Source organism: Pimephales promelas, chromosome 17 (genome assembly GCF_988280905.1).
Source record: "Pimephales promelas chromosome 17, fPimPro1.hap1.1, whole genome shotgun sequence".
Taxonomy (NCBI): Eukaryota; Metazoa; Chordata; class Actinopteri; order Cypriniformes; family Leuciscidae; genus Pimephales; species Pimephales promelas.
Window position 1 is genome coordinate 2,215,919 of NC_142785.1, and position 25,108 is coordinate 2,241,026.

Consider the following 25,108-nt stretch of genomic DNA (forward strand, 5'->3'; position numbering starts at 1 on the left):
GTTCATCAGAGAGTGTGTGTGTCTGTGTATTGACTGACAGATGACACGCATGTGCTTTTGTACTTCCTTTAGTTCTGTGAGTGCATGTGTATGTTTTTATTGGCTTTGGTGAACAAAACACTGTGGTGTGCGCTTCATGCAGGTGATATTACTCTGCAGTTTCAATTTGAATCGGGTGTTGTGTTGAATATTAAACCTTTTAAATTTGATTGAGTTTGTTGCGACACAAAACACATGCATGTTACACCACCCTCACTCGCAGAAAAATAATATATATATATATATATATATAAATAATATATCCCTAGCAACCACCTAGAACACCTTAGCAAACACCCAGAATACCCTAGCAACTGCCTAGCAACCACCCATAACACCTTAGCAACACCCTAGCAATCACCCAAAACACCCTAGTAACACCATAGCAACCACCCTGAATATCCTAGCAACACCCTAGTAACCAGCAGAATAACCTAGTAACACCATATCAACAACCAGGAGAACCATAGCAACCACCCAGAACACCCTAGCAACCACCTATAATACCCTAGCAACTGCCTAGCAACCACCCAGAATACCTTAGCAACACCCTAGCAATCACCCAGAACACCCTAGTAATGGCCTAGTAACACCATAGCAACCACCCTGAATACCCTAGCAACACCCTGGTAACCAGTAGAATAACCTAGTAACACCATAGCAACAACCAGGAGAACCCTAGCAACCACCCAGAACTCCCTAGCAACCACCTATAATACCCTAGCAACTGCCTAGCAACTGCATGGTAACCATCCAGAGCACCCTATCAACCACCTAGCAACCACCCAGAGCACCCGAGCACCCATAAAACTACATTACCAAGCCATATTTCAGCTCAAGAAAATAGTAGAAACATGGAGTTTGGCTTTTTTTGACTCGTCAACTAGTCTTTAAATATCATCTCATAAACTTTGTAAGCACTCCATAGCAACCATATAGAGTTCCCCTAGTAACCACCTGAACACATGAATAAGCCATATCTCTAAAGAATATATTAGCTCGTCACTGGGACTGTACCTAAATAATTGCACACCTTTGTACCCTATTTAGTGTGCATATTATTAACTTTTGAAAGAATAGACCCCTTTTCAGTTGGTAAACATGGTGACGTTTTTTTGTGGGCGGAGCTTAGGTGAAGGCAGAACGATCCCTCTGGGGGACGCTAGTTAGCAAGGATTGTTAGCTTGTGTTTTAACAATGACTGGAGAAAATCCGATATTATCTTAATGTGTAAGGTCACTCAGTGTCCAGGACCGCGATTGTTATTTCCAAAAGTTATCTTTAACGGACAGAACCAGATTGGCCGACCCGTAGCCGCCTACACGCTCACTCAATGCATGGACGATCTGACAGGATTAACGTTACGTTACCTCGGGTGAGTGGCCTGACTTCTACACCTACCTTATAGAGAAACCGATCGCAAAGAGAAACTGAGAGCATATACAGTAAATCTTTAGATGCCTATAACTATATGGTCCTGTACAAGACTTGTGTGTACGTGTGCCGAGACCACGACAATGTAAAGAGTGACATTACGGTGCAATTTTAATGATGTGAATATTTTCTAGAAATAAAAGTTCCAGATACAGCATATTCATTTTTAATCAATTCTTGCACCAAACAACACAACAAGATGACATTTAATAATAGTAACAATTATTTAAGCTCCTTATTATGTAGCCGAATCTGTGCTGGTTTGTAATGGCCGCCTCCAGTTTTCACTTTGTTTTGCCTCCAGCTAGCGCCGTGACGTAACTGTGACGTCGGGTCTATATCACTCCTATGACAGCTTCTGTACTACTTTCTGAGAGTGTTTAAAGAGTAACTAAACCAACATTTTTTAGTTAATGATCTGTGGAGAATAGTTAATTGATTCAAGTGACTTTTTTGACGTTTGTTTATAAAGTGTTTTATTTCTACAATATATGGTGTAAAAACGTCTTAGTGCTGCCCTCTGCAGGTTGAACGGTGGCTACTGCAGTTGGATGTTCCGCACTTCGTGACGTATGCAGGTTTCAGCTCACCACGCGAGCTAAAAAACATCTTGTGTCGTCAAAACCACTGAAGCGAGTCAGGAGTTGGAATTGTGAGTATTGAAAACGATCATGATAGAGTGTTTTAGCATCTATTTCGTCCCCTCTATCTCCGCTGGGGTCCGCCCACTTTTTCAACATTTTCAAATATTGCCAGTGGGTGGAGTCAGGCTCTGACCAGGGGTTTAGATACCCTTTAATGCTTGTTTTCTCCCAGGACCCAACATAATTAAGGGTGCTTTTAGAGCTTGTGTTTTGATTTGATTTGCCTTTTGGTTTGGCTTTTCTTTGGGTTTTTTGGTTTGGTATTTGGATTGGGGGTTTGTTTAGTTTTTTTGTTTTGTCCTATGTTGTATTTTGGTTTGTTGATTATGATTTAGAGTGTGTTCACAATGGTTGGTTCATTTGGTCCAGTCTTAAAAAAAAAAAACGATGACAATACCAGTTATTCCTCCAAATGCAGATCTGCTGCAGGGAAACTGACACCTGATCTCAACTATAATGGGTTTTTGGTCTGTTTAGATGTCTTTGGTCTGTGTTGCCTCTATATTTAACTCGAACAGTTCGTTTGGAAGCGGACCGAGACCATGATCCACTTGTCAGTTTTCAGATGGCAGCGTTTCCCACTTATTTAAACTCAACCACACAACACAGCAATCAAACAATGAGTTTTAATTTGAGACAAACCTGCCAAGTGTGAACACACAGTCTTTGGTAGATACATCTAAAAGGGATTATATTATATTATATAACACGGTAGGTAAAGAAATATTTTTTTTTCGTCCACCCTGTCCACTTTTGTTTCATTCTGCTAATTCAAATTAGATATCGCTGTGTGTGTATGTGTGTTTGAGGTTGGTGAAGATAGTCTGAGGCTTTTTTTGTCTCTGTAAAGGTATTTGAGTAGGGGAATCAATGTTTGTTAATTCACGTTTGTATGTGTTTTTGTACTTCTCACCCTGTCTGTTTGTTATGGCGGTCAGAACGAGAGAACCGTCTTAAACAGGCATTGGGGAGGCGGAAGACAGACCTTGTGGTCGAGGTTGAATTATTGACTTAGTCCTGGCCAGACCTTACCCATGTGTCTCCAACAAATCCCTGGGCCTGGAATTTGACCCACTCATTTACATGCATACTGAGAATAGGCTTTATCCCTGTCCAGTAACACACACACACACACACACGGGGAGAGAGTTTCATTAGGACCGATCTGTACTCATGTGGTGACTCTGGCTTTGGGGTTTGGGAAAAAAGAGAGAGCGGGATCATGTAAAAAAGAGTCAGCTCTCCCTCCAGAAAAACGCGATTATGCGATCGCTGAATTCAATGCAAAATCAGCCAAAGTCCGCATATTTATGCGGGGGCCGCCTTTTTTCAAATACGCCGCACTTTCGCCGCATAAATTGCCGATTTCCGTGCAAAGTATGCGGGGTTTGCATAATTTCATAATCCTCGCATTTTCGTTGCAAGAAAAGTCACATGTATCTTAGCAGAAAGTTGAGAAATGTTGCGTTTGCTTCACACAAGAGCAGCCATTTCCCCCTGTTTCCATGGGAACGTTATGAAGTGACGCAATTACGCGACGCCAGACAGACTCACGAGGCGATTGACATCTCACAAATCGAACTCGTATAACTGTCTGTCGAACGTTCTACCGTTACATCATTCCCTAATAAACAACATAAGATAAAAGAAGTAGCTTCAAACAGAAATTACCCGCACGAGGCGCACATATAACACTGCAGAGAGTTCAACGAGGAGCGCTCAGCTTTTAAAGGGGCCACACCTTATTTACACTCGTTACAGTCTGAAATAAAACAAGATGAGAAATTAAATATTCCCAGCACTTTCTATGATGTAGTATTCTTGCTTATCAAAGGAAGTAATAAGAAATGACTCTTATATTAACAGGATGTTGGGGGAATCACTTTTTTTCTCTTTTTCATCAAACCGCAATTTTTGCAAGTTCCCTCAATTTTTGCAAATTCCTGCAATTTCATCGCATAAAATTGCATAAATATCCCACATATTCCATCGCATTTTTAAAGAAAACGGGCCGCGTAATCAATCAATTTTTGCCCGCAACAATCACAAAAAAACTCAGCGTTTTTCTGGAAGGACTGAATACTGTTATGGTAAATGTTATATATATAAATCGCAAATTTTTTCACAAATTTTTGGAAATTACCACCACAAAATCAGTCATTTTGATCGCAAAAATCACAAAAAAAAATCGTGAAATCCTGTAGGGACTTTTTAGATCGGTTTGCATAATCACGTGCAATATTCAGTTTCGCCTTGATTGTGTATCAAAACGTTCCACTCGTTAGGATTTAGGTTAAAGGTCATGAGTCCTTTCGTTTGAACTTTATGTCAAGTCAACGCACTTTTCACAATGAATGCACATTGATTCATTGTCCTCATAATATAGTTTGCATTTTGCAACGATAATTGCAATAAAACATTTGAAATTTGATATGTGATAAAGCACTTTATGTGATTGCGTACTAAAGTTGGACATCTTTTTATAAGGAGCTATTAAGATATTAGTCAGTTAGCAGGATTGATGTTTTCATAGAGACGAGGTTCGGCAGCACATTTGTCTTTATTCCCGGGAAATGGCCAGATCTGTCAATATCTTTGAGTACAACCATGCTTTTAATTTGTAGTATCATTAGGCTTTTAAATTCATTGATTCCTGATTCAAGACTTTTCTCTTTGGTTCCAATGGAAATAAATAAACACTTTAATGAAGTTTTAATGAAAAGGCTTGAATGCCTCAGCCCCACTCTGCCTAATATCGGAAACATCATGGCACCAGATTTTTGTAATTCGAAAATTGGATTAAAAGTGGGCTGGAAAGGAAAAGTAATCATGAACTTCTTTTTTTGCTTCATTTGATTTGACACACTTGAGGGAATTACAAACTTATAATAAGTTGATATTCGTGGGTGCGTGTAAGAAAGTTGGCATGTGCAATATTTTTAGTGACTAACACAAGAGGTAAACAGAGTTGAGTAAATTCATATCATATACATTTAGTACTATTTGTGTTGCCAACTGACTAGCAGTTATGTATTTATGTGGTTTGTGTGTGTGTATCTGTGCACGTGCATTTGGAAAACATATGCGGTTGGCCTGCAAGGTCTGTTCCCAGAAGCAAGAGATAATTCCCCTGTGACAGATGTTTCCAGATGTGTGGAATAGTTACTAATTGCAAAAGACTCCCACAGAGCTGTTTCTAACCCCCACCTCCTCCACTTTCCATCCAAGCCTCGAACATTAAAACCTGATCGCGGATAAACTCTCGCTAACACTATCTGGCCATGTGGACACACTGGCACACGTGCACAGTTGGGCTCATTTGACCAATTACATGATCTTTCAAATGTCTTTTCCTAAGCGGAGAGCATCGCCAAAAGATGCTCGATCTCTTCCAAAACCTATTGAGGCATCATAGATGAGCTCTCGATGCGAGATTGGTTGCAAAAGGTATGGAAAATTAGCAGAATACTAAGGCAGCATCACATGCATGCTTTGTGGAGAAGTCAGTCTCAATGCATTTAAGTGACTTCTCACGTTTTGAGTCACTATTATTATATTGAGACTTAACTCAAACTGATTGAGCCATCTCTATCATCTGGTTGATGTATATTATGCCAAAAAATCCACTATTTCACAGTGTCAATCAACAGCACTTGTCACAACATGATGTCAGAAACAAATAAATCACCCGAGCCATGTGAACTGTTTTTGGTGAAATTTTGCAAGCTAAGCATATTACACACTATAAGAGCCTTAACTTTAGAAAATGATGTTACTTGGTGCTATGAAAAAAAAAAAAATTGTATATTTTCAATATTTTTCAAAAACATGCTCAACCAAACGGTTTATTTGGCACCTAATGGTTAATTGTGAGAATGGACATTACAATGCACTATTAAAACTTGGTTGTAACTCAAGTATGCTTTGGAATAAAGACCCAAGTTTAGTCTTGATTTAAAGAAAACACTCAGCAGATTATTGCTGAAGTAAAAGCACTTCAAAAAATAAAAGTATGAAAAAGTTATGGAAGTTTTAAATTTCCATTAAATCAAATATACTGTACTAAATAGTTTACAAAATGTTATATATTAAAAAAAATCAAAGCCATACATCTAACCAAGTTCTGTTCCAAATTTGAAGTTGATATCACAAAAATTGAAGTTCTCATGAGATTTTGTTTAGGCTTAATACCTAAAATGACATTAATTCCATTGAATTTAATTATTTAATTTAATACAAATGAATACGTTTCTGTCCAAATATCAGTTTTGTTACAAAATATGGAGCCTTGAGACTCAGACCTTTCTGACAATGTGTTTTGTTAAGACTAGAAAAGGTTTTGATCATAAATTATGAAAGTATGGCAAGGTATTTGTATGAATTTGTATTTGCATATATAAATGTAACTAATTATTATTATTATTATTATTATTATTATTAATTCCGATACCATTTATTAGCATTAAGTGACATCTCAACCTTTTGGTAGAGGCTGATATTTAAAAAATTATGGGATGTGTTGAAAATAAAATACATTGAGTGTGGTTACTAGCGACTTAAGAAGATGCAAACAAAACATTTTTCCATCACTTTTTTCTTGGTGCGGACTTCAAAGGTTTAAAAATATAATAATTTAAGATGCAGGACGAGGCACTAACCAAAAGCATTTTTAGCGCCCCTTACTGGACGGTTTGTTTCGAAAGTGTCGCGAAACGTGCAAGAAGCAGCATCATATTATTTTGCAGAAATGTTTCCACATACACGCAAGCATGGGTTGGTTATTTTAGGTGTAATTAATTTGAGATAATTTCTTTAGATAGTTCTCCTGGCCAGGAAACATGACCTCAGACAGTGGACTTCCTCCTCATTAGGATGCTGTCTGGCACGTGATTGCATGCATGTTCTCCACCTGTCATCCGAAATATCAGCAGATCCTATTTGAGAGCTGAGGTAATTAAGATTACTAACAAGATGTAAGCTATACAGTGCATAAAGACTGTTGTCTTTTCCATCTGCTGCTGAGAGAGTGAACAATGAGTTACAGCAAGGGCAGAAACAGTGGTGTTGGGGAATCGCTAACTAAAATGCTTTTGCATTGCATTGTTTTTCCAGTGACAAGTTGCTTTTTTAAAATTTTAATTGATCTAAAACTGGAAAGTTTGATGTAAGTGCTGCTGAAGTGGAGATTTCTGAGAAAGGTCATTCATTCGGGATAAAGCATTTAAAGATGTGTATTGCAATTGAATTCCCGCAGAAGCAAATGGATCAAGTGTAATAAAATAACACTTAAATTGTGTATTTTGGGTGTTTTCCTTCCACTAGTCGCCTGAAAGCAAAATAGCCTGAAACGCAGAACGCTTCTCAAACTCTGAACATAACACAAAGCATGACTTTAAAGTGTTAAGAGTCAGTTAAGGAAGAGCTAGTGTGCCACAACAGTTACTTTTTGGATTTAAATTGGCAAATGCTTAAAGGAGTAGTCCCAAGATGTCCATGTCTTTCTTTCTTCAGTCGAAAAGAAATGAAGGATTTAGATGAAAACATTCCAGGATTTTTCTCCATATAATGGACTTCAATTGGGTCCAAATGGTTCAAGGTCCAAAAGACAGTTTCAGTGCAAACTGCAAACTGTTCAAAGGGCTTTAAATGATTCCAGACGATGAATAAGGGTCTTATCAAGCGAAAGTGACTCTCCTGTTTGAACTCGTTCATCAAAATGAACGAATCTTTTCGAGTCAATTCGATCATTTCGTTGGTTGAATGAACCAAATGACTCGGAAAAAGATTTGTTCATTTTGATGAACGAGTTCGAACAGGAGAGTCACAAACGTGCGTCACAGAACAGAGCAAGACGACCATTTGAGCTTATAAAACTTAAACTTTGTTATTTATTTATTAAATGAGTGATCGTTTCGCTAGATAAGACCCTTATTCATCGTCTGAAATCGTTTAAAGCCCTTTGAACAGGTTGCAGTTTGTACTGAAACTGTCTTTTGGACCTTGAACCGTTTGGACCCCATTGAAGTCCATTATATGGAGGAAATCCTGGAATGTTTTCATCAAAAACCTTCATTTCTTTTCGACTGAAGACAGAAAGATTCCAGGATTTTTCTCCATATAATGGACTTCAATGGGGTCCAAACGGTTCAAGGTCCAAAAGACAGTTTCAGTGCAAACTGCAAACTGTTCAAAGGGCTTTAAACAATTTCAGACGATGAATAAGGGTCTTATCAAGCGAAACGATCGCTCATTTAATAAATAAATACAAAAGTTTAAGTTTTATAAGCACAATTGCTCGCCTTGCTCTGTTCTGTGATGCGCGTTCGTGACTCTCCTGTTCGAATCTTTTTTCGAGTCATTCTTGAAATGACCGCTCATTTCGCTAGATAAGACCCTTATTCATCGTCTGCAATCGTTTAAACCCCTTTGAATCTGCACTGAAACTCTCTTTTGGACCTTGAACTGTTTGGACCCCATTGAAGTCCATTATATGGAGAAAATCCTGGAATGTTTTCATCAAAAACCTTAATTTCTTTTCGAGTGAAGAAAGAAAGACATGGACATCTTGGATGACATGGGGACGAGTAAATTATCAGCAAAAGTTTTTTTTTAAAGTGAACTACTCCTCTAAGGTGAAAATGATGCTCCCTCACAACCATTCTTTCGCAGTTTGAGCCTGATGAATCTCCGTGTGTCTAACTCTTTAAGAAATGAAAAAGATACACACTCCTTCAATTAGGATTAGAAGAACGGTTACCAAACATAGAACATGCTAGAACCATAATAATCACAGCAATAACGATCCAATCATAGACTCTGAAGTGATATAGAATCCAAACATTGTTTGGCGAATCAATACAGCAGCAATCCCCCCTCAAAGCTTACCTATACAATGCCCATTATTCTTTCAAAGTGTTAACAACCACCTCCCCCAAATCTTTTTTGAAGTTTCACCAAGCTCTACGTGCCTACGGCTTCTCAGGAGGGTTAGCAGACTCTCCTGCTACTGCCAGCTCGATGTGCGTTGGCCAGCGATCGTCCACGGCTCCGACAGTAACAGCCTGCTGGGCATGAGGCTTGATCTTAGGCCAAGGTCTGCCTTTAATCATGGAGCACAAGACCAACACAATGCTCAGGAGTCTCGCTTGCTTTCTGGCCTTCTGGGATGATCCAGTCTGGTGCCATGCCATCAGGATGGACTCTCTTGTAGTGCTTGTGTTCTCCTATGTAAAGGGGACCTATTTCAAAGTCTTAATTTTGTTTTGGGCTCTACTAGAATAGGTTTTCATGCTTGAATGCATGTTGTTTTTCACATTGTTGTAGCTCCTCTCTTCCCAGTCTGAAACGCTCTGGGGTGCGTTTCCCAGAATCATCGTTGGCCAAATATGGTCTCAAGTTATGGTCGGTATCGACGGAGCTTGCAACCATAGGTCGTTTTGATTTTTTTTTTTTTTTTTTTTTTTTTTTAACGTGCCAACATTTTGGACTTGGTGTGCTTCTGAAGGACTTCATTAACTGGATCAGGTTTGTTTGATTAAGGCGAGACACTACAGGTGAAAAGGGTCATTTTTTTTGGTAACGCTTCCTTTTCCAGTCCAGTTACCCATGTAAATACTATATACTTATTTTAGTGACTACAATTACTGGGTAATAACTAGTACTAATCCTGAACCTACCCCTAAACCTACCCTTGTTCCATGTACTTACCTTATATTAGCCAGTACTTTCTAGTACACTGTAAGTATACTGTAAGTACTGTACTGTAAAAGGAAGCGTTACCCATTTTTTTAATTAGCAGATATCACCATGAAACTTTCCCAGTTGATTACCTACATTAAGATGAGGAATATATATATATATATATATATATATATTACAAGTTTTCTGCAATTGAATGTTTAAATAAGCAAATGAGGCATTATCTAATTAAATATGCACTAATTTGCATATATTTAAACTGAGTATTGGATAAAGCCAGGTTCAAAATTCTTTTTTCATTGTGTTCACATTAGATGATTAAATTTTTAAAAGATTTATGGATATCTACTTTTGTTATCCTGTAAATCAGAAAATACTGCCAATTGCCTTAAAAAAAATATTTTCGCCATGTTTTTTGAAATAAAATGTTATATAAATCAGGCCAGGAATTATATATTTGCAAATCCCTCTGTAAATGTCTTCATAATATAACTAGGTTCAAGACTGGAAAGTTTGGTGTATGTACACTCTTAGAAGAAATGGTTCTATTTAGAACCGGAAATGGTTCCATCCCCCGCTGCATATATGGAACTCAAATAGAACCATTTTTTTTGGTAAAAGGTTCTATTGGCCAAGTACGGAACCCCATGGTTCTATATAGGAACCCTTTTTTTTATAGTGTATAGAACCTTTTAGGGGTTCCAAATACGTAGTGCTGATAGAACCTTTTAAGGTTCTATATAGAACCTTTTCTTTTTAGAGTGTAGGTGAGACTGAAGTGGAGATTTCGGACTTTTGGATTTCGGAGAAAAGTCATTTTAAGAAAACTGGCTTTAAAGATTTAACATCAGCCAATGAGATCGCACATTTATAGTTAAATCCCCCCTTTTACTTTCACGATTGGTTGCTGATAAAAAGGAAATGACCATATTTGGTCCGACAGCGTTGTACAGGAGAAAGAGAGCTTTCTAACGGTGTGTGTGATGACAGGGTGCAGATCGCGATCGCTGAGCAGCAGGATTTATAACGACAACTTTTGAAGAATATAAGAGAAATCTACAGACGCAAACTGACAAATTGTAGTAATATAAAGACTTAAATGTGTATTTTGGACTTTTTTTTTCACCACAAGTCTGAAAGAAGACATGTTATTGAAGACAAATATTCCAAAATCTCTAAATTGACCAGTGAAAAAAACAAAACTAAGTTTTTGCCTGCCGCGTCTCGCCTTAAGGTTGAAGCTAGGCCCTCCAGGAACTGAGTTTGACACCCCTGTTTACTTCCTGTCTCTATGAAGCCCCTCCTTCTGAAAATCGCACTGTGCTCTGATTGGTCGGCTGGATCAGTGTGTTGTGATTGGTCAAGCATTTTGAGTGTGTTTGGGAAATGTCCCGCCCCTTTGCATAACCACCCCTTTTAACACACTACTAACTCAACCAGGCCCCGCCCCTTTATGAATTATTTAAATGAGGAATATTATTACGTGTTCGTTCCCGGAGAAAACTCAAGTCTACAATGGAGGCGTTTCAGGAGTTCAGAAACACTGATATGGAGAAGAACTTTGTGCTTAATAACTTTGCAGAGATTTTTTTTTTACTTGCTAAAGAAAGATGAACTTGTAAAAACACATGGCGTTGAATAGAAATGGCATTTCGTACACAATGTGCAGCACTACAAGATCTTGCTGTAGTTGATAACATTAGCGCACACTCTTTCTTGACTGATCCCTATCAATTCATTATGTGAGTCCAATGAACCACATCCATCTGGGACTACAATGTTCTTATAAATGTTCAGTTCTAGAGCCCCATCACACGCTACGCTTTAAAAGGAGCATGAAACAAGTTTTTTGAGATGTGTTTCACATGATGAGTGCATGGTAAATCTATTAAATTTGGGGGAAAAATCTCTTCCTGGGTTGAAATCAAGATTGCATAGATGTGTTTGATATAAGGACATGCATAAACAGTTTCTCTCTTAGCTTTCAGGAGCAGTGGACATATATGATAAAAATGCATTAATATCTCATCTCATATCTTATATTACTTCATATAATTTCACCATTTCATTTAATTTCATATCATATATCTCATATCTTATATCCTATCATAATTTCATATATCATGTCATATATTATATCGTACAGTATATCAATCACATATATCATATATTAATCACATATATCATATATCCTATATTTCAATCACATATCGTATATTAATCACATATACCATATACTGCATCATATACCAATCACATATATCTATGGCAAGCCGTTTTAGCTTTTATACTTTTCCAGGATACGGATTCTTGATATCAACAATTTAATTGCTGATATCTCTAATTGTATTTTCACTTGTGAAATTTCACCATAGGCTGCCATTCAAAATAAATTGTTGATATCAAGAATTGTTTTTTTACTAGTAGAAACATCATTTTTGATATCAAGAATTGTTACTAGTAAAAATGCGAATTCCTGATATTGAAAATTGTCAATGTCTTTTTCTTGATAAAAATTCAATTGGTATTAGAAAAAATGATCATTTTTGATATATAAAATTGTATTTCTGATATCAATATTATTTCAGATATCTAAAATGGCTTTCTTACTTGTAATAATCACATTCATGATATCAGAAATTAACATTACATTATTGATATCAAAAATCAACATTGTTACTAGTCGTTCAATTGTTGATATTAAGAGTAGACATTTCAACTAGTAACAATTGAATTTTTGATATCAAAAATAAAGGGTTTTACCAGTAATAATTGTATTTATGTGATATTGGCATTAAGTAAGAAACCAATTCTTGATGTCAACAATTGGTTTTGAATGGCAGCCTATGGTGACATTTCACTAGTGAAAATACAATCACAGATATTAAGAATTTATATCCTGGAAATGAATCAAAGTTAAAATGGCTTGCCATATATATATATATCATACTATATCATATATAGTATATCAGTCACATGTAGCCTATAGACTAATTACTTGTTATCTGCTGTGAGTTATACTTTCATAGAAGGATATATTGTAAATCTGTTTGCATACACTAGCTAAAGCTCTTTATGCTGTTGGTTGTTTATAAAAGCTTGTTTAAATGATTCGATTCTGTTGTTAAAGTGCTGAATTCACTAAACGCCCCCTAATATCCCAACACCCTGCTGTCCTTCACACCCTGATCCCAAGATGCAACCCACTTAGTTGTTCCAAACGTCTGTTTGTGGAAGAGCATTTTAATAAAGATGGAAAATGGAAACTAATCAAGCGCACACCCTCATCATCTCATGGTGCAAGTTGAGTTACATCAATATTGCATCATATCAGGCAAACATTAGTATAGAGGACAGCAAGGTTTCAATGAGAAGATATAGGCTACTAAATTCATATGTACAAATTGCACTATTTATTTATTTGTTTATTAGTTAAATGAACCTTAATACTAATATGTATTTGAATGGTGATATGATCTGGTCAGAATATCAGTAAAAGACTTCATGTTTTTTTTTCAGATGCGATGCCAGAGATTCTATAAAAAGAGATTACTAGATTGTGTTTGTTTTTAATTTGGCTTTTCACCCGAGCGTTTTAAAAGCTCTTTTTGTTTCAAAATTGCTTTTCTCAGAAAATTCTGACATCATTTTGAGGACGAGTGGGAAAGATGATGCCAAATCTCCTGATAAAATTCCACTGGGTGTCCATCTGGTCCTGGTGATTTGATGTTTGAACAGGGTTTTTCAATCTGGTGTCTGTGGGAAGTTTGGAAAGTTTTTGGAAAGTGAACATGTGCATGACACCCTTCACACCGCGGTTTATGGTGGTGTTGTAAATGGAGGAAGAGATATGAAGGACTTTCACTTTTGGATGCAACCTGTGTATGGCATTGTTTTGCTGCTCATTTGATCTTTTGAATTAATTAAACTAGATACAATTTTATAATCTTTTATTTATTTAATTAATCAGTTAAAGGAGTAATTCACTTTTGAAAAAAAAACTTTTGCTGATAATTTACTAACCCCCATGTCATCCAAGATGTCCATGTCCATAAATTAAGGTTTTTGATGAAAACATTCCAGAGTTTTCTCGATATAATGGACTTCAATGGGGTCCAAACAGTTCAAGGTCCAAATGAGCGTTTCAGTCCAGCTTCAAAGGGCTTTAAACGACAACAGGCGATGAATAAGGGTCATTTCTAGCGAAACGATCACTCATTTAAAAAATAAATAAAGTTTAAGTTTTATAACCTCAAATGCTCGCCTTGCTCTGTACAGCTACAGTAGCATTCGTGACTCTCCTGTTCGAACTCGTTCATCAAAATGAACGAATCTTTTTTCGAGTCATTTTGTTCAGTCAACGAATGAAACGAAAGAATTTACTCAGGTAAAGATTTGTTCATTTTGATGAACGAGTTCGAACAGGAGTCACACAGAACAGAGCAAGGCGAGCATTTGAGCTTATAAAACTTAAACTTTGTTATTTATTTATTAAATGAGCGATCGTTTCGATTGATAAGACCCTTATTCATCGTCTGGTGTCGTTTAAAGCCCTTTGAAGCTGCACTGAAACTCTCATTTGGACCTTGAACCGTTTGGTCCCCATTGAAGTCCATTATATGGAGAAAATCCTGGAATGTTTTCATCAAAAACCTTAATTTCTTTTCGACTTAAGAAAGAAAGACGTGGACATCTTGCATGACATGTGGGTAAGTAAATTATAAGCAAAAGTTTTTTTTTGTTTTTGTTTTCAAAAGTGAACTACTCCTTAAATTGGATTAGAAAAAGCCATTTTATTTTATCTATTTATTAGAGAATAAACTGTTATTTATCCAGCACAATGTTGTCCTCCAAACAATGTGTAAATTGAAGTTATGAAAACAAATGTAGCGCGTTATCTACAAAAAAGGCTTAAAATATAAACAATAGCTTTTTAAAGCCGAAGTTAAAATCACTAAAATGAAAATAAATAAAAGCAGACTAAATGCTAACGGAACACACATTCACTATATATGAACATAATAATAATAATATTACATTTGCGAGAGGATCATCAATATTTGCGGGTTCTTGTTATCAAAAAGTGCAGTCCAATCACAATTTGTAATGGTTGTTCTCAGTTATTATTATAGAGTTTTCAGTCATCGGGAAACTCAGTTTGCTAGTGTGTGCCAGTTTTTTTTTTGTTTTGTTTTTTTATTAGTTCAAAATGGTTTTTTTCTTTCTTGGAAAAAGAGAATTGTGTTTTTGATTATGAATTCATAGCTATTTAGTTATTGAACTCCCATTTGTTTTGACAGTCAGAAGGCATCTGAGAGGCAAGGCTTCCAATCATGTGTATTGCCTTTTCAACGTCTTATTCTTTCTTATTCTCTGATAACTACTTTTGCTGTTTCCCTTATGAGTCATGAGATGAGTCATTAGTTTCCAGGAATAATGTCCAGAAGATAGTTATTAAAATGACTGTAATTTGTCAATGAGGCATTAGTGGGGCGTGAAGGTGATCCGGCTAAACGCAGCGCTTATGTGAGTCTGCTGATCATTATTCTGCCAAAAATTGCTCTTTCTGAGTTTTTAGTGATAAAGTATCTATTTGTGAACATGATTACTGTGTGTAGTATGAAAATGATTTTTGTTATACAGTCATGGTCAAAATTGATGGCACCCTTATTAAATCAAAACTGGCTGTAAAAAAATAAATCTGCATGATTTACAATCTCAGAAAAAAGGTACAAAAGCTATTACCACCTAAAATTGACATATTAGCTCATGAATTTGACATATTAGCACCTAAATGTACATATTACCACCTAAAATGTACATATTAGCACCTAAAATGTACATATTAACTCTTAAAATATACATATTAACACTTACAATTTACATATTAGCTCTTGAAATGGACATATTAGCACCTAAAATGTACATATTAGGACATAAAATGTACATATTAGCTCCTAAAATGGACATATTAGCACCTGAAATGTACTTATTAGCTCATGAAATGGACAAAATTTTACCTTTTGTAAAGGTACAGCCCCAGTGACAGCTTTTGTACCTTTTTCTGAGAGCGTATCCTCAGAGCACAATAAATGTTTTTCTCCAAAAAATATTTATTAGCACCACTGGAATATTTTACGAGTGTAATATCTCTGAAGGATATTCCCATTAATATTTACCGTTTTTAGCACATCAGGGTGACTAGGAACATGAAATTGTCCAGTCATGACTTCTTGTTTCACAGGAGATTAAATATGAGGAAACACAAATGCCAAATTCCTATAATCATCCATCACAATGAGTAAAACCAAAGAATATAGTTCTGAAGTGCATCAAAAAATTATTTTACTTCAGAAAGGCTCGAATTTTGCACATTTTTGGAATGAAAGATCAAAAGGATAAACAGCCAGTTTTGATCATATTTACCAGGGGTGCCATCAATTTTGACCATGACTGTATTTGAGATTTGATGCATCACAATTGTGCTGTGATATTGCTTCAATGTTCAATAAACAATAACTGTCAACTTTCATTTGAGGCCAAACTTGGTCAGTTTATGAAAAATGATCCCAAAATAAGCCTTTGCTATGCCCATGATCTGACATATTATACTGGAATATTTATGATTTTAATATTTATGAAAGTAGTCTCTCCAAGACTACATTTACTTGATCCAAAAAAGAGAAATATTATTATAATTTAAAATAGCTGTTTCCAATGTGAATATACAGTAAAATTGTATTTATTCCTGTATTATTTCCAGCATCCAGTCTTCAGTGTCACATGATCCATCAGAAATCACTCTAATATGATGATTTGATGCTCAAGAATTATGAATGTTTTCTAATGATTCCCCCTCGTCCAGGTAAATATTCTTCATTCAGTCAAGACAGTGAACCGCATAAAGCCTTGTAGGATGAGTTTGATAGGAGAGCGGGCTCTGTTCGGAGCGATTAGAGGGAAGAGATATTTATCAGTGATAATTGACATGTCGCCGGGAGTGCAGGGCTGGTTCTGCTTGGCTACAGAATCATACTGGATCTGTTATTTGTTTCTCCATCTGTTCGGAATAAAAGAGGGAGGCTCTGTTGTCTCTGAGACAGCTGTGATGTCAGAGCCGGAGAAAGATTGGACGGGTTTGGAGAACATGACCTGATTTTGTGTTAGGGCAGCAGTAGTAAAACACTGGCCGATTGAATCTATTAACAAGCATGTCTGATATGATGACTTCATTAAGAAGATCGTGGTGTCGGTCCTTGGGCTTTTCAGCTGAATCTTTTGGTCTTTTTGAAGTTCTTCAAAGAATATTACATGTATGCAGCACTACCGAACAAAAGATTGGGGTCAGATTATTAGAAGCATATTAAGCCTAGTTCACACGACACGATTTTAAACCCGATCAGAGTCCGTCTAACGGAGAGCCTTGGCACTTCCTATTAGCCCCATTGTGTATCATCTTGGTTGCAGTTCCATTATAATTCCACTGGAGGTGATCACGGGCGAGTGCAGAATGAATGGGAGTCTATGAAGCTAAATAGCTAATGTGTCTCTTTCTCCTGCTTGTCGTTGAATCAACGATTCAAACGATTTGTTCATGGTTTTTTTTTTATTGTATGGATACAAAACGTGGTTTTTAGTAGTGCTGTCAAACGATTAAAATATTTAATCGCGATTAATCGCATTAATGCCATAGTTAACTCGCGATTAATCGCACATTTTTATCTATTGTAAATGTCTCTTGATTTCTTTTTGTTACACTTAAAAAAAAAACAAAAAACAGACAGCCATTACATTTTTCGGTAACACTTTAGAATATGGTTCCTTCGTTAATGAAGAACTAATGAGTAACACAATATTAACAATAGTAACTATTATTAACTAACAAGAAACTCTGATTAACGAACTAGTAAGTAACAGCACACAGACGAAAGTGGTAGTTCACTATTAAGTAATCAATAACTACTATTTTTTTAATACTTCTCAGAGTGAAAAAGTTTATTAACAATTAACTAAAATAAACTCATTTTAACTCTTATTAGTAAGTAATAGCTCACAGATGAAAGTGTTACTAGATACTTCTGTGGGAATGACTAATTTTTTGGATTCGTAATATAAAGTGAAGATCATTGGAACTAACTAGTAATTACTCAAGTGTTACTAAAGACAGTTTCTAAAAGTATACTAAAGTTCACCAAAAATCTCAAACATTTGCACAAATCATGACTAGATCATGTAGTAACACTTGAGTCATTACTAGTTAGTTCCAATGATCTTCACTTTATAATACGAATCCAAATAATTAGTAATTCCCACAGAAGTATCTAGTAACACTTTCATCTGTGAGCTATTACTTACTAATTCGCGAATAAGAGTTTCTTTCAGTTAATAGTAGTTACTAGTTATTATTAATAAACTTTTTCAGTAGTTCTCTGGGAAGTATTAAAAAATAGAAGTCATTGATTAGTTAATAGTGAACTAACACTTTCATCTATGTGCTATTACTTAGTTAGTTAATAATAGTTACTAGATTGTTAATATTGTGTTACTCATTAGTTCTTGTGTAGTTATTCATTAACGAAGGAACCGTATTCTAAAGTGTTATCCATTTTTCCTCTCGCACACCCCCTGGTGGCAGCTCACGTACCACACTTTGGGAATCCCTGATCTAGCATGCTAGATATCCAGAGCTGTCGCACGACTCAACCTCACGTGATGTCATGAGCTACAGCCAACCAGAGCAAGGCATGGGTTGAGGTCACCGGGTAAATCTTATTTAGCATTTTTTCTCAGAGCAAATCATCGCGCAAACAGTTTGCAGCACTAGTTTCGGTCCGATGTCCATATTCGCATGTTGTGTTCTTTGTTGCCTTGTTTTTCGTATTTCCGGTTCATTTTATCGCGTGATTTTTCATGACAAAACGTGGTTTGTAGACAACATAGAATCGTCGGGTGACAGAGTTGTCGTCAACTCGTGTAGTGTCTTACCTCCTGTTGCGGACCAATCACGTTGTGTCGTGTGGTGTGAACAGCTCAACAACTTGAACCATGTGCGATGTAAACCGCTCAGTTCAGCCCGACGTTTTAAAATCATGTTGTGTGAACTAGGCTTTTTAGAGTGATTTCTGAAGGATAATGTGACTGAAGAAGACTGGAGTAACGATCACAGAAATAAATGACATTTTACAAGATATTCACATAGAAAACGGATATTTAAAATTCTAATAATATTTCACAATATTACTGTATTTTTGATCAAATAAATCAGCATTGGTGAAGTTCGAAACTTTAAAAATCTTTCCAACCCCAAGCTTTTGAACAATAGTGTAGATTTATCTGATATAAAAATATCATATTTTATGACTTGCCGCATGATATTAGAAATGATAATAAAGACTAAACACCATGAATTGCTTTTAAACAGACATTTTACTTGTTGCCACAGTGTCTGAATTCTTACTGGACCTCGTGTGTTTAGTTTCAGATGCATCATCAGCTCAAATACGGCGGGACGCTTCAGCATGCAGTGCCGATGGAGGGACAGTTGACTGGTAAAATCATGTTGTTTCATCAAATAAACTCTAGCTGTCCCACATGAACACATACGCTGGTCTCACAGGAGGCTCTGGATAGCATCTGTACAGTAAATAAAATCTGTGTAGATTTGCAAAGCCTGTATTTATCGCTCGAGTGCTCTCCATCTCACTTATGAGAGCAGAGCATCCAGGACTATAAAGTTCATCCAGCCGTTAACCTGAGGGAAAGAATGCAGCAGACTCTAATGTTATCAGACATCCACAGCACTCATCGTCCTTCATTTTATACCAGTAAAAGGAGAATATCATCTTCTGTACTGGCACTCTGTGATCAATGACTATTGGAGAATTTTAAATACCAATTTAAGTTGGAAACTTTAAATTCCAACTTTCACCCATTCTGATGTATTTATTTATTGCATTATCTGAAAAGAGAAAAGAAATCATGCTTTGGTTAATCTTAATTATGACAACAACAAAAAAATAAAGTAAACGGCAGTGCTTTTAGATCAGCACTTTTACTCAAGTGGAGTATTTCATCTCAACTGTTTAGTCATTTTTTTAGTAGATTTTATTAACACTATCTACAAATATCAGTATTTTCCAATAAGTGTATATAGTAGCTAGATGCTATTTAAAGGTGTTTTGGGGTCCTTTTGACATGCCCTGACATTTGTGCTTTTTTTCAGTTGCTTATAAACATATTAATGGCACAGTTGAAATTACACTATTTAGCAGAAACAGGGCTACCATAATATATGAGCAACATGCATGTACATGTTTGTATTTTTGAGAGAATATTGTTTCTGCATTGTTATTGAAAAAGCTAAAAATGAAAGTTTCTGAAATAAGGCCACAAAACACATACGCAATATGCGTCCACAAGACTTTTGACTAATGGACTTTGTCGCCTAGGGTTTTTGCTTCAAAATGATCTGAAAATCGTCTTACCTAATCGTTTACAATTGTGAAAAAAAACATTTTCTGTTTTGTTTGGAAAGGCAATATGCAATACCCATGAATACCTAATCATTCACATAAAACATAATGGTGGAGGTGTTTCTCACCTGAGAAGACAAAGACCCGCATAATAATCATAGGTGTGTCACTCGAGAAAGAAATGAAATTTTCTTCTTGAATGATCATTTTTATCAAGCTTGTATATTTAAGTTCAGTAATTTCACTTAAATGATAATTAATAGGTAATCTCCATTGCCATTTAAGTGAAATTACTGAACTTTAATATACAGGCTTGATAAAAATTATCATTCTAGAAGAAAATTGTAAATGGCACTTAGAGGCTTTTGCAGCTGAACTCTTCAAATAGACAGTCTGTTTTTTGTAAAGGGTGATATAAGAAGACAAACCGAGCTTTTTTACCTGTTTACATGCATTAACGGCATTTTGATATTTGATATCGGAACACTCTAAAAAATGCTGGGTTGTTTTAACCCAACTTTGGGTCAAATATGGACTAACCCAGCCGTTGGGTTAAATTTTTACATTACATTTTTAACCCAACATTTCGGGTTTGTCCATATTTGACCCAAAATTGGGTTAAAACAACCTAGCATTTTTTAGAGTGAATACATTTATGAAATTTTAAGATGAATTAAATATTCTGTCAAGGCTTGCATAATTTAATGCACACACTCTAAAAAATGCTGGGTTGTTTTAACCCAATTTTGGGTCAAATATGGACAAACCCGAAATGTTGGGTTAAAAATGTAATGTAAAAATTTAACCCAACGGCTGGGTTAGTCCATATTTGACCCAAAGTTGGGTTAAAACAACCCAGCATTTTTTAGAGTGCAGGATGCAAATATTTGTTGATAAAGTTATTTAAATATGCAATTTAGCGTGGGGAAAATCACATATTGCAAATGAAATCTTAATATAACAAATGGAACATGTTGAAAATCTGCTTTTTTAAATTAAAATCAACCCCTCTGACATAAGAGTTCCCCTATTTGAAGGAACACCTGCGTACGAAAAGAGCAAAAGCATTTGCATTTGAGATTTATATCAGGAAACCCAACTGCAGTATCACCACAACAACCAGTATGCTGTTGTTTTCATTGAAGACACAAATCTTTACTTCAGACGTCTCACAGTAAGTAACTCCAATTAAAAATGAAACTTTCAGTCAAACTAAGCTGACCTCTGTATGTCACAGTGTCAAGTTTAACAAGTAAATGGCCAAAGACGTTCTGTTCTTCTGCCGTCCGTCATGCTGTGTGTAAAAGTGTTTGTGGTAGAGATGGAGTGATGAGATTGACCTGAATAATTGGTTGTTCTCGAGTCCACAGTGAAGTACGAGGTTAGCGTGACTTTTCATAGTTTCACTGATCTTTTCAGTGGAGCTTATGTGAAAATCAAAGGCCAAAAAGAAAAGCGATTCTGACAGATCTTAGTGCTCGTCTCAATCCTGATGCGCTAATGCCGCCTTTCATCTCCGCGGTCGCTGCCATCTCGCGGTCTCGCTCGCATCGCCATGGCAATGTACAGAAAACAAACGACTAGCCGCGATGTCATAGTTGGACGGCTTTATTACTGTGGCCGCCGAGTGGAAGACGAGGACTGTGGGAGAGTAACTCTAGAGGAGGATGCTACTGTATCCTATTGTTTCTCTGGGCTACCTGCAGTCAGTGTGCTTTAAAAGGTTACAGTTAGCATGACAAAAGAGATCTGACTGAAACAAGGCCTTCTCTTGAGCGGCTGTTTCACTGCGGAGCATGAGAGTCCTGCAGTGTGAAACACATCGGGTTAGCCCACTTTCAGAGGTTGTGTAGCTGTTTCTTTGACTGCAGTAACTCTTTGTTCTGAATAAAACTTGTTTTAATTGTTTATTTGTTGCAGGGAGAAACATAAACGAGTGAATCATTTCCTATAAGATCATATAACATGCATTTAATAGGGTAAAAATTCACTTTGTCCATCCATCCAATCCGTCCGGCTGTCCATCCATCCAATCCGTCCGTCCGTCTGTCCATCCAATCCATCCAATACATCTGTCCGTCTATCCATCCATCAGTCCATCCGTCCATCCAATCCAATCAATCCATCCATTTATGTATCCATCCATCCATCCATCCATCCATCCATCCAATCCAATCAATCCATCCATCAATCCATGCATCCAATCCATCCGTCCGTCCATCCAATCCAATCCAATCAATCCACCCGTCCGTCCATCCAATCCGTCCATCCAATCCAATCCAATCCATTCCGTCTGGCTGTCCGTCCATCCAATCCATCCGTCCGTCCGTCCATCCATCCACCCATCCGTCCGTCCAATCCAATCCGTCCGTCCATCCATCATCCAATCCAATTCAATCCACCCGCTCGTCCATCCAATCCGTCCGTCCGTCCATCCATCCATCCATCCATCCATCCAATCCAATCCAATCCAAACAGTATGTCCGTCCGTCCAATCCAATCAATCCATCCATCCATGCATCCAATCTGTCCGTCCATCCAATCCAATCAATCAATCCATCCATCCATCCATGCATCCAATCCATCCGTCCGTCCGTCCATCCAATCCAATCAATCCACCCGTCCGTCCATCCAATCCAATCCGTCCGTCCGTCTGTCCATCCATCCACCCATCCGTCCGTCCAATCGAATCTGTCCGTCCGTCCATCCAATCCAATTCAATCAATCCACCCGCCCGCCCGTCCATCCAATCCAATCCGTCCGTCCATCCAATCCAATCAATCCACCCGCCCGTCCATCCAATCCAATCCGTCCGTCCATCCAATCCGTCCGTCCATCCATCCACCCATCCATCCGTCCAATCGAATCTGTCCATCCGTCCATCCAATCCAATCCAATCAATCCACCCGTCCGTCCATCCAATCCAATCCGTCCGTCCGTCTGTCCATCCATCTAATCCGTCCGTCTATCCAATCCAATCCGTCCGTCAGTCCATCCCATCCAATCCATCCGTCCGTCCGTCCGTCCGTCCGTCCGTCCATCCATCCAATCTGTCTATCCAATCCCTCCATCCAATACGTCCATCCAATCCATCCAATCATCCATCCATGCATCCAATCCATCCGTCCGTCTGTCCGTCCGTCCACCCAATCCATCCATCCATCCATCCATCCATCCATGTATATTAAATAAATAAATACAAAAATAAATAGGTCAAAGTTTATAATATCTCTTTCTGCAATTTACATATTTGTCTGTATATGTATATGCATATAGTATGTTAAGGTTGGACTACTTTTTTTAATACATTGGTTATTTTTGCTAGTTTTAATTAAGATCAACACCTCAAGCATAAAACTTCCCCAAGTTGAAGAAACACAAATGCACACTGGCGGAAGCATTTCAGATGAGATTTATATCAGGAAACCCAACCGCAGTTCCACAACTAGAAACACAAACAAACATTCTCACAGTGTGAAAGTAGCACGCAGATTTCCTTCACCGTTTTCCTCTGTATTGCAGGTGAAATGCAACAGGTTTCATCCGTCACGTGAGGAAGAGTGGAAGAGTTCATCAAAGCGCCGTCCACCTGTCCTGCAGCATCAGACACCGTTTCCGGAACAAACACGACTGCCATGCTAACACCCCTGCTGTTCGTCGTCCCACGGAGATCTTTTTATCCAGCGGACACTTTGGAGACCGTCAAAGCGCTCGGCTCGTGAGAGATTTACTCGTCTGGAGAGCGTTCGGCTGTCCTCGGCCTCCCGGCGGTTTGGAAGCGCTTGAACATCTGTATGAGCCTCCAGTTGTTTGTAATAGTGATGCTGTAAGGAGAGACACCCTTTTCTCTTTCCGACCCCCCCCCTTCCTTCTCAAATCCCACATCAGTCCATCTGGTTTATGTTTGTTTGGCTAAGTCTGGACCGTAGCTGCTTTTCAAACTCTTGCTGCTGGCTGTTTTGGGGTCCAGATGGCTTTATCGCTGTGCTTTACGTGTCCTTCATGGGTCGTGTGTGATGAGGAAGCCCTTCCCTATGCGTTGATCCTCTGAGATTAGTGTCTAGTGGTGAAGCATTGGTCATTTATGCTCTACAAACGTCCCAAAGAAAGATACAGCCCGGATTGAGCCGTGGAGGGCAGCGTTTGGAGCCAAATCTACTAACGTCAGGCCTCTGTTCTTTTGCGTGTACACTGAATTTGTAAATACGTGAGTCAGATGTTGACGAGAACACTTCAAAAATGGCCTCCTGCATCAGACGCAGAGCAAAGATGAGCGTGTAAATGAATTGGCGTCTTCTTTTAAGGTTTTATGGTGAACTGTCATTGCAAACAGAGCTGAAATGTTTATAGGTTGCTTTGTAACGTACACAATCATAATTTGTGGCTTTTGTATCTGGTTAATTTGTTGTCACCAACCGTAATGTTTGAGATTATTGGTCGATGAAGCACAATAAATCAAATCGTTTCCATCGTTTATTCAATGTGGATCATCATTTTGCTCAATTGTCATTTTGGATGTTGACATCATCCCACAAACTACTGGCAGACGACGATAAATGAGTGTAAAACGGTTTAAACCATATTTGCTTTTTTTCAGTCACACGGATTTATGTGTTTAATTTAGGGAAAGCTTGGGATGTTCATAATGAGAGATGATAATGTTTGCTATCTATCTATCTATCTATCTATCTATCTATCTATCTATCTATCTATCTATCTATCTATCTATCTGTCTGTCTGTCTGTCTGTCTGTCTGTCTGTCTGTCTGTCTGTCTGTCTGTCTGTCTGTCTGTCTGTCTGTCTGTCTGTCTGTCTGTCTGT

General features: G+C 37.4%; 1 long non-coding RNA gene across 1 annotated transcript in view; it reads left to right on the plus strand.

The window, feature by feature from the left end:
* The window catches only part of LOC120480883 (uncharacterized), a 103,704-nt gene extending 78,936 nt beyond the window's left edge, over nt 1–24,768 (plus strand). The window contains exons 2-3 of the long non-coding RNA XR_005623184.2: nt 19,291–19,363; nt 23,810–24,768. This is a non-coding gene — a long non-coding RNA (uncharacterized LOC120480883). The remainder of the gene's footprint in view (nt 1–19,290; nt 19,364–23,809) is intronic.
* The last annotated feature ends 340 nt before the right edge of the window (nt 24,769–25,108 follow it).